The sequence below is a fragment of the Alligator sinensis genome, unplaced genomic scaffold, assembly GCF_000455745.1.
Source record: "Alligator sinensis unplaced genomic scaffold, ASM45574v1 scaffold412_1, whole genome shotgun sequence".
Lineage (NCBI taxonomy): Eukaryota > Metazoa > Chordata > Crocodylia > Alligatoridae > Alligator > Alligator sinensis.
This window is the reverse complement of record NW_005842474.1, coordinates 863,333-873,598: the sequence shown is the minus strand read 5'-3', so window position 1 is coordinate 873,598 and position 10,266 is coordinate 863,333. Positions and strand designations below refer to the sequence as shown.

Here is a 10,266-nt window from a genome sequence, read left to right as displayed (position 1 = left end):
CTGGCTGCTGCCACCCACGGTTTCACATGGGTTGTGGGGGTTGCCACCACCTCCTCCCCCAACCTGGTCGGAGCCAGCTTGCCTCGCTCTGGCCTTCTGCAGCATTACTGGGGGCAGCAGCACAGCACAGCCGGCAGCCAGGCCGGAGCAGGCTCCCCCACCACCTATGCAGAGAGCAGCACAGATGGGAGAACAAGTGAGTACATAGGGCCAGTCCCCACCTGGGAACAGCAGGGGAAGGTGCAGGGAGATGCTGCTGCTGAGCAAGGAAGGGGCAAGGGGGTGCCCAGCTCCACTTTGCAGCAAGATCTGCTGGGGATGGGAAGGCATGGGAGATCTGCCCCACATGTGCAATATGTTATTCCTTAACCATTTAACCAGTATCATTAGAGGAGTTTAAAAAGGTAATTATTTAAACAATATTTACACCCCTAGTTAAAACACTAGATTTTTTAGTGCTTGTGTATATTTCTGAACCCACAAGGGTTGTCCAAAAGGACTATTTTAGAAGCAAAGATCATTAAAATGGGACATATGAGACCAGGAAGAGCATACACCAACTGCTGCAGCTTCCTGAGCCTGACGAAGGGTTTTTGAACCCGAAAGCTTGCTTAATAACTATTCTCCAACCATTTGGGTTGGTCTAATAAAAGATATCAAATTCACCCAAGGAACCTTGTCTACATATGAGACCAAGCACCTGATCCAAATCTCAAATTTGCCATCAACCATGGATCCAGCCTATATTCCTGTAAATCAAAGTAAGGAATGCCTCCGGTGGTAGAAAGTGTTCTAAACAACTTTTTGCCATGAGAACTCTCTTACATTTCATCTGGACAGCCACTAAGTGGCACTTAAGCACTTCCTCTTAAGACGTTAAAACCTACAAGCCGTTGTGAAAGAGGAGAGGAGAAAAAAAAAACCAAATCCAAAATATGAAGAGCTTTCCAATCTGGTATGTAATATCTGAAGTTTATATTCTGCTTTTATAGAATTCTCAAAAGCCTTGACTACATGAGAAAATGCTGCTGGGTGAGATATTGTACTGTGTTTCACGAAATTAAAAAGACAACTCTCCCACCCTCCCCTCACCCCCTAATTTCCCACCCTTCTTTGAAAATCTGAGGGCCTCATTTCAGTAAAACTTCACCCACAGTCATGACCTGTTGAGGCATGCACTAAAGCAAAAACACCCAACTGTCTCATAAGAAACTGAGTTGAAGCTATTTTTGTGAAGGGCAAACTAAAGAGGCCCTGACTTCTTGACACAACATTTAGAAATGCCTCAGAGTTAGATTTCAATTACAGAAGCCTGTAGAGACTGATCTTGTTTGTACTGGCAGACGCACGCTAGAATAATTTTTAGCCATCAGCAAAGAAATAAAAATGATGAATGAAGTTAAGCTCTTCTTTAGAGTCCAGTATTTTATGGCTTCTGAGACAGATGCTATGCTTCCATTTGCATTTTAAATTAAAGGCATAAACCTGGACTGTTTTGTAGCTGCAAAACCAAACCATGTTAACTAACATAAAATTCTCCTAAATGTTTTTATTGCATTATAACTAATTTTTCATAACATCTTAACAACAATTCTGCTTCTTTGTTTAAAAAAAGGTACTGTTTCATGAAAAATATTTTAAAAAATCAAATATATAAATTGGATATACTTCTCTGTGACACAATCCATATGAAAGCGTCTTGAACTGCTTAACTATCAACGGAAAAACAAGTTATAAAACAAATAAACTACCTAAGTGTAATGGTAAGCTTGAGGCAGACAAGGTTCTTTGAGTAAATCCAATATCTTTTATTAAGCCAACTCAAATAGTTAGAAAAATTCTTCTTAGTAAGCTTTTGGGTACAAACACCCTTCATTAGGCTGAGGAAGCATCTTTAGACCCCCAACTGTGCTAACATTTCTACATACACTGATTTTACATTAAAGGAGTCCTCTTGACTTTAACAGACCTATTCATGTGCATAGAATTAAATATGCATATAAATATTTGCAGGATCAAACCACTGAAGTTCATATTTTTATGACAGTCTATAAACAAATGAACATCTCCAAATAAACATCTCCAATTAATCCCAGGTTTAAGTGCAGGACTTACTAAAGACAAATTTCCTCCTTGCATGTTAATTTCTGTGCTGAAGTATGTGAACAGTGCCACAGAAACAAAGTTTGGTGCCTGGGGCAAAGCCCACAGAGGCAGCCCACCCTTGCCCCATGCATAGATCCAGGGAGTACATGCCTGCTTGCTCAAGAGTGCATATAGTGGTGGGAGCCACCCTTCCCCCGTCCCCGCACCCCCCCAAATGAGCCACTCACGGTTCCATCCTGTGTCCTGCCCTGGCTAGGCAGCGCCTGTTGGCACTCCTTCGCTTCAGCACCCAGGGCGGTCACCCCACTTGCCCCCTCCCCTCCTTGCTATGGCACTGTATGTGAAAGTACATTACAGGCGGGTCTTTCATTATGTGACCACACAGCCAACATTAGATAGCATACTCTACAAGGTGACCCAACACATTTTACTGTACAGTATTGCTGACAGGAAGGAAAGTGGGTGTAGTGGTTAGTGCCAGGGAGAAGAGGCAGGACCACACACCTCACCTTTGTGCCAATGACAATAACGTCTAAGTAGGCATTATGACCCTGATGCAATTGGAACCATGTTAATGGACCCTGAAGCCAGGTGTGTGTAGATACAATTGCATGTTTAGACCTATCTTTATCCAGACACACAGGTCATTTTAAGAAGTATTTCTCCAAGTCTTGTCTGCAGCATGACATCAATGGAGAGTGCAGAAAAGTAGAAGCACAGAAACCCCCCCAAAACCAAAACAAAAAAAACATAGCATACCTTCACGGGGCAACAGAAAGCATTATTTTTATGATGTGGTTTATTATACTTACTCACTTTGACATAAAGCAGGATGGGAGGTCATGCTGCTGAAATAGTTTCTCAAATTATAAAATGCCTTCTCAGCTTTGCTCTTGCATTTAACTCATTAGTCAGACACAGCCCAGATCCAATGACCTTGGCACAGTGAAGGGTCATTCCCTCAGGCTTTTGCGTGAACAGGCCCCACTGTAAGGAGCACATAAAGCAATCTGAAAAAGGTGGTCCATTTGACTTGCTAGTATTAATTAGTTGCCTTGTTTTACAGTGTGCTTAGAGCTCATCCTATGAAGCCATTTGTTAAAATAAAAAATTAATGAAATTGGCTACAAGTTTTATTCTGCCTATGTCCTCTATGATTCTGAACATTAACTAACTCCATATGTTTGTTAAACTTATTTCTGAGCAAGTTAAAAACCCAGCTTTAGAAATAAATTGGTGAAGCATCACAAACAAAAATTAATGGATTTTATTTTTACATCGTCATGATGGATCAGGCAAAATGAATTGTTCTAGACCCTGGTCCTGCAGTCTGGTATATACAGCAAGACATCTACATATTGGGAGAAATTTCCCTGAACAGCTCTCTGAAGGATGGCACTCTTGCTTCATCATCATCTGCTTTTGGCCAATATATCTTTTAAACTATTAATTTAAAAATATTGTTGTTTTAAAATAAACATGTTTTCTCTTAACTAGATTAGACTATTTTTAGAGTTTTGTGACGTGACAGTTGATACCTGAATTAGTCAAGACTGAATATTCTTATAGAAACCTGTTTTGACTAGCCATATGTCTTTTCTCCTCTAAAAACTGATTTCAGAGACTTAAAACACTATACTGAAGATCATCGTAAAAGGTATATCAAAAGAATTATAACCTCTTGTGCTTTAATCTCACAAGTTTATTACAAACATGCTAAAAAAATTAGTATCCGATTAATTTAATTAGATTTTCTGAATTCTTAGTGCTTATAATTGAGTCTAGGCATGCATTTGTTCTTCTAAATGTGTTTCAGTCTTAAAATTAATTTTAGTAAGCCACAGAAAAGGGTAACTACAGGAAATGCAAGAGACTTCCTTTATTAAAGTAGTCCTCTTCACAGAATCATACGTTCAGCTCAAATGCTTGTGTACATGGTGAGAGGACAAGTTGCTGAAAAGAATCGGTCAGTATCACTTGCAAGGTTAATTCTGTGGTTTTTGCCTGTTTCGTTATTACATGCGTTACTACAGCAGCCAGAAAGCTCACTCTGTTAGGGCACTGTGTCCTGCCAGGTGATGTACAAACATGCAGGTGGACACAATCTCTCATTGAAAGACCTTACGGTGTTTTTTAACTAGAGATGCAACAGAGGGAACATAAGGGTCCTTTGGGATCTCCAAAATTTAAAATTTATTTTCCAAATTAAGTTACCCTTAAGCTAGGGATGTCAAACTCGCTTCATGCTCCAGACTGCATGACAGCCCAAGGCAGGACTAGCCCCAGCCCTGTCACAAGGCAGGGCAGCAGTGGGGCCAGCAGCGGCAAAGGCAGGGCAAGCAGCAACTTGCCATAGTACTGGCAACCAACCAAGTGGCTGCAGGCTGTGTTAGCCTTTGCTCACCCACCTGCCACCAACTGCCCTGTCTGTTGGAGTCTAAGGATTCTGTGGCAGGCCATGCCCCCCAACCACATCCCTCAACCTCCAGCTGCCAGCTGATAGCCCAACAGTCCAGATGGTGAAGCTCTGTGGGCTGAATCTGGCCCGCAAGCTATGTCTTCCACGCTGCCTTAGAAAACCGCAAGTCCACCAAAACTTTCTTGCAAGGTAATAGAGTTTTGACCCATTGTCATCCACTTGTAATTTTTCTTGGTGAAGTAACAAATAAGCAAAGCAAGGAAAGAGGTTCCTTTGGACAAGGCAATAAAAGCAATCAAGTACTAAAACGTTAGTGCTGGAGTGAACTTAAAAAAATCACACCAAAAAACCCCAAAAAACAAACAAAAAGCAGAAGCCTATTTTATTGCAGTGTATTGTCTACACATGTGCGGCAATTAGGCTGGTGTAGACTAATTTACTGTACGATTGGATAGTCCTGTCAGGCACAAGTACTGATGGTCAAGTAAACTGACCATCTGATGGTCAAGTAAATTACTGCACTTAAATGCATGTGTAGATGGCGACATCCAGATTAGTTTACTCCGGGTCAAACTGCGCTGGAGTTTATTCAGTCACCTTAATGTAATGTACATGTAGACATGCCCAGTATATCCTCTAGAGGTCAGTCCACCAGCAGCTCTGTAACATACTAACATATAACAAGTTATATGCCAGCTTCTATAGAGAGAGAGAGAAAGCAGAGTAAAAGCTGTTATTCAGACCCTTTGATTTGCAAAGACAAGAATGAAAAAATACATTTACTAGGTGGTCATATTTTTATTATTATTTATACATTAGTGTCCTTAGTATTCATTTGCTTCATAGATCAGGTTTACCTCCCACATAAAGGACAAATTATTCTGATTCTAAGACATTTAGTTAAAGGCATTGATAGCATTTGATGCAAGATTCATACAACCATGCCTCCTGCTCTGCCACACGTGTATGGTGTGCAGGCCGGGAGCGGTCCGAGGCTTTCGGGGGCGCGCGGCGGGCTGTGGCCAGCAGCCCTGGCACGTGGGTCAGGGAATGCAGGCCGGCGGACTAGAATTAGGCACGGACGCGTAGCGGTTGATTAAAGATTATTTTACTTACACCGTAGATGGTCGCGGTGCAGGCAGGAGAAAACTTCGCTTAAGTTGCAGTTACAAAACTCGTACGAACAAGACCCGTAGAAAAACTCGAGCCTCTTGAAATAACTCGGAAAGAGCTCTGGATACACACACACACGAAGTTTGCTAGGCTCCGTGGAACGAGCGCGCAGGGAAGGGTTCGTCGAGGGATTAGGCAGCGATGGGGAGAGGCTAGAGGTTGATCAGGCCCCTATATCCTTCTTAAGGCACACGCTGGGTTTGTTAGGCTCCGCAGCGCTTAGAGTTCTTCACAAGATGTGAAGTCCTCCTTCTCCTCCTCCAGATGGTTGTGGAGTCCTCCCTTGCAGGGTTCTCCTTGGAGTTCTCCAACTTGGGCGGAAGCCGCTCAAGCCTCTTATACGGCTAGCAAGCCAATCGCTAGCCACCACGTGGGAATAATTTAGAACTGGCCAATAGTGAGGAACAAATTTGCACGCGGGTGGCGGGAACTCCTTTGCACCGGGGTCTTCTCTTTGCAACTGAGAATTGCACCGTGCAAAGAAAGCTCCTCGTGGCGGAAAATAATTCTGCAGTGCCGAAGCGCACACAAAATCATACCCTTGGGTTATGACATATGGCAGGAGGCTTGACTGTGGGATCCAACATCAGATTCTATCATGCCTTACTGCCAGTGCAGAGGGAGCCTAGGATGGCATGAAAGGGTGCCACAGCTGGGAGACGTGTCAGCTATAAGACTCCCAGCCATGTCAGCACATGGTGCACCTCCACATCTGGGAGGCCCATCAGCTGATGGCACTCCTAGCCACGGGGTCATACCTACGCTACACATTCAAATTAAAGCTTGATAGAAAATAGGTATAAAGTTATTATACATTTTCCACCTCTAACTTTATAGCTGGATGGATCTTTTTATGATGTAATAATTAATTTGCAAATGTAACTGGTTTAAATGAATTGCACAATTAATGATGTAATTGCAAAATATGTGTAACAGCCTAAAGTCTGTGGCTTTCCCAATGTTTTTGTATCTTCATCTGTGCTGCCCTTACTGAAGCCACTTATCTTTGCAAAGCCTCCTGCCCATGCTCATCCTCAAAGTTCTTCTCACGGCATACTTTTCATTGTATAAGTTAACACTGACAGTAACAACTTATTCCTCAAGCCCCTTTGGGAACAGCGCCTGTACTCATCTGAGGAGTCCAACAGCTCTGGAGCACCAGTGGAATATTATTCTTCTCCCACCACGTTGTTGTTTTCATCCTCTCTGTTTCAAGTAAACTATGTTGTCTGTTTTTTCTTCCAAAGTAGCCTCGATGAAAAAGCTCTTCTTTTAGGATACCTAAGGCATTGGGCTTGGTTAAGCAAGCCTATCAAAACCCAAGGAGTCAAAGCAGGATTTCTATCTCAGACCTGCTTTAAATTGTGCTTAGCTGTCCATTGGTCTTTGGGACCATTTGGCAAGCTTAGGAGCACTGAAAGCAAGCACTGAAACAGGAATGGCCTTGCACTCCACAATTCAAGCTACCTTTCCCATTATGCTGAAATTTATGGAAAGGTGTCACTGGTTGTGTAATATACTCTAGCTCAGAAATTTGCCCATGTAAAATGAATATTCAGAAAATCAGTTAAGCAGCTCTGCGGCCCTGTGGCTTAGCCGCAAAAACAGGGGACTGAACTTAATGACCCTGGAGGTCTCCTCTAGTCTTATGTGGTTAAATTATACTCCTCATTTTAAACTGAGTTTTAAATTATAATATTAAAATTGGTTCTGATGTGTAAGACACTTACAGAGCATCTGATTTTAGAAACAGATATAAATCATAAATACCTGTGTGCTACTCTGGAACTTGAATGATTTTCTTTTTATATACAAAAATGAATGTAATTGTTTTCTCTTTGCTGACCTCTTCTGTTTGACTTCTACCATCCCGTGATTAGTTTTTGGTTTTTTTGTAAATGCATATTGTAGCTTACTGCATTTAGAGCATGAAGGCTTTTGGAACACACCACCGAAGAGCACGCTGCAAAAGAGAGTGTGGAGTGCGTGCTCATTCTTTTCCTGCACCCATTTCCCCCGTCCTCCAGGACCAAAACTGATTGAGAAACTGCATTTCATTACATAGTGGTGCAACCATCATTTCCAGAACAAAAAACTCATAAATAACTTATTACACAACGACGTTTCGGAAACAAACTCACTCAAAGTATTTCAGATAACTTCAAAAACAACCCGTACAAATATACTGAACCTATTACGGCCTGTATGTAGAAAGTCTCAATGAGATTTTTGGCACAAGCAACACAAATTTCCTTGCCCAGAAGTAAGGAGAATGAAAGAAGGAAAAGTATGCAATGATTCACAGCATCTAGGAAGTGAAAAAAAAATTCCTCTAGAGGAGGGAGTCCTCTAAGGCCACACACGACCTCTGATAACCTAAGAGGAAAAGAAATGAAATATAGACAAGCAGTGCTCATAGTGTGGTAGATACAAGATACAAGAACAACAGCCTAGAGGTTATTGTGCTAGCCTGGGTTTCAGAAGTTCCAAGCTCAATTTCCTCCTCAGCACACAAGCTTCCTGGGGCCCTAGAAGGAGGGACCGGAATCCAACTCTCCCAAATGAGTGCCCTAGTCACTTTGGGTGCCTATACAGGTACTCTGGGGTGGGGTGGGGGAAAGAGATGTTCGCCAAACTTTAAAGTGCCCCACCACCATTTTGAGATGTGAATACAAGAGACACTGCAGCACGCTGGTGCGTTTCAATTAAAACGTTCCAACGTGTTCTAATCAGAACACGTTGGAGAGCATTGGAACCCTTTGGACCTGGCCCATGGACATGGGTTTCAGCAACATTCAGCAGCTGGGAACACCTTCTGTGAGCAGTCTCTTGGTAATGCAGCAGGAAGAAGGACAGATCATGGGCACTCTCCCCATCCTGCCGTCCCAACATCAGTCATCCCAGCCTGCAGCCAGAAAAGGTTGCCTACCACTGACTTAGAGCATGGGTGCAGGCTGGGAATCATTTTGAGATGCAGGCCTATATTCTTTTGTGGATCTGGGCCTCAGTCTCTTCACTGTTCTGCTCTGCATTAGTAAAACAGAAGTAGCAGTTCTACAGTGTGTGTGTGGGGGGGGGGGGGGGGGGGGAAGGGGTTTTGTAACAATAAATGTGTTAAGATTATGAGGAGCTCAGATACTCTATAATGGGATGCCTGGGTTGAGATGAGTGGTTCTCAATCTTTATAGATGCAAGGCACGCCTGGATAGACTTGAGGCAACCCTCAGAATATGCCAGCTCTTAAGGCTGCCTTCTTTTTTGACTACAGAAAAATAATGGAGCATTTTTTTCTGTTGCAAAAACACTCAGAAAGAACACAACTATGGATTTTTATTTGAATTCTCTGGGTTTATCTTGTAAATCATGTTTACAAACCTAATGGTGCTAACACTGTAGCGCCCTCCCAGCACCCCTTAAAGGATCTTAACACACTCCAAGGTGTTGGGGCAGTCTCACTGAGAATCACTGCCATAGATAAGTGGCTCTGTTTAACCTGTCTCAGAGTATGTGCTAGCCTTGATAAACCAGTAGCTTCAGAACTCTGAGGCTCAACCACAGGAAATGCTAAATGCTTGTCATCATAAAAATGACTCTGAAACACGGGTGTAAAGAACACTTCTGTAATCTCAGTTCCACACTTCTCTATTTCTGAGGTACAAAATTCTCTACAATAATAGTGAAGGAACAACAAATTACAATGGACTTTGACTCCAAAATGAGGGCCGAGACAGAGAAGTACACTGATGTCATGTATTACGTGGCTATGTCTTAAGTTTAAAACTCCTCAGACCAAGCTATTTGATACACTTATCCCAAATGATGTTCCCTCCATCACAAAACGCCCAATGACCATCCAACATAAAGGACTTTCTTGTATGCTGCAGGGCAGTGAAAGGGTGGCAGTCTGAGGTCAGATGAAGCAGTGCTTCCAGTGTCCCAGTCAGCAAGACAGTAGAAGAAATGTTTCTATACATGACAATGAAGAATGAGTCTCATAGCCTATAACATTGTCCCTGGCTCCAACCCAGGCATTGGACTGAAGATTCTCCTCTGCAGCCAATCAGATGTTGATTAAAGACTGGTCAACAACCACCCAGCCACCACCTCCAAAGATATAGATAAAATCTTGGCCCTGCTGAAACCTCCATTGACTACAATAGGACCAACATTTCATGTAGAGATCTCAAGAATCTACTTCAGACCAGGCATGTCTAACTGGTGACCTGTGGACTGCATGACGCCAGCAAGGGGTTAAGTTTCAGCCCCCAGGCTTCTTCTCAGCTACCAGTCCCCACATCACTCTGGCTGCAACACCAGGGACACTGGGCTCCCCCTCCCTCCTTCAGGGGGCAGAGTATTGTGGCACATGGAGCAGAGAGTGATTTGGGGCTGTGCAGAGTGCAGTGGTGGAAGTGTCCGTCTGCAGATGACGTGGTCCTTGCTAGTACAGCTGAAGAGGCATAGGACCCCCAGCCCACTACTGCTTTAGTCTCCCTCTGCAAAGACATCTAAAGTAAGAAAGATCATAAGCTGCAGAAGGTTCCTGATGGCAGTGGAAATGCATGTGT

The 10,266-nt window shown here is 43.0% G+C and overlaps 1 protein-coding gene and 1 long non-coding RNA gene across 7 annotated transcripts in view; one reads left to right on the top strand and one right to left on the bottom strand.

Annotated features, from left to right (window-relative positions):
* The window catches only part of TBC1D1 (TBC1 domain family member 1), a 192,621-nt gene that overhangs the window by 159,489 nt on the left and 22,866 nt on the right, over positions 1–10,266 (bottom strand). The gene's annotated exons all lie outside the window — the stretch shown is intronic.
* The window catches only part of LOC112551463, an 18,307-nt gene continuing 8,055 nt past the window's right edge, over positions 15–10,266 (top strand). Inside the window, exon 1 of the long non-coding RNA XR_003095776.1 lies at positions 15–196. This is a non-coding gene — a long non-coding RNA (uncharacterized LOC112551463). The remainder of the gene's footprint in view (positions 197–10,266) is intronic.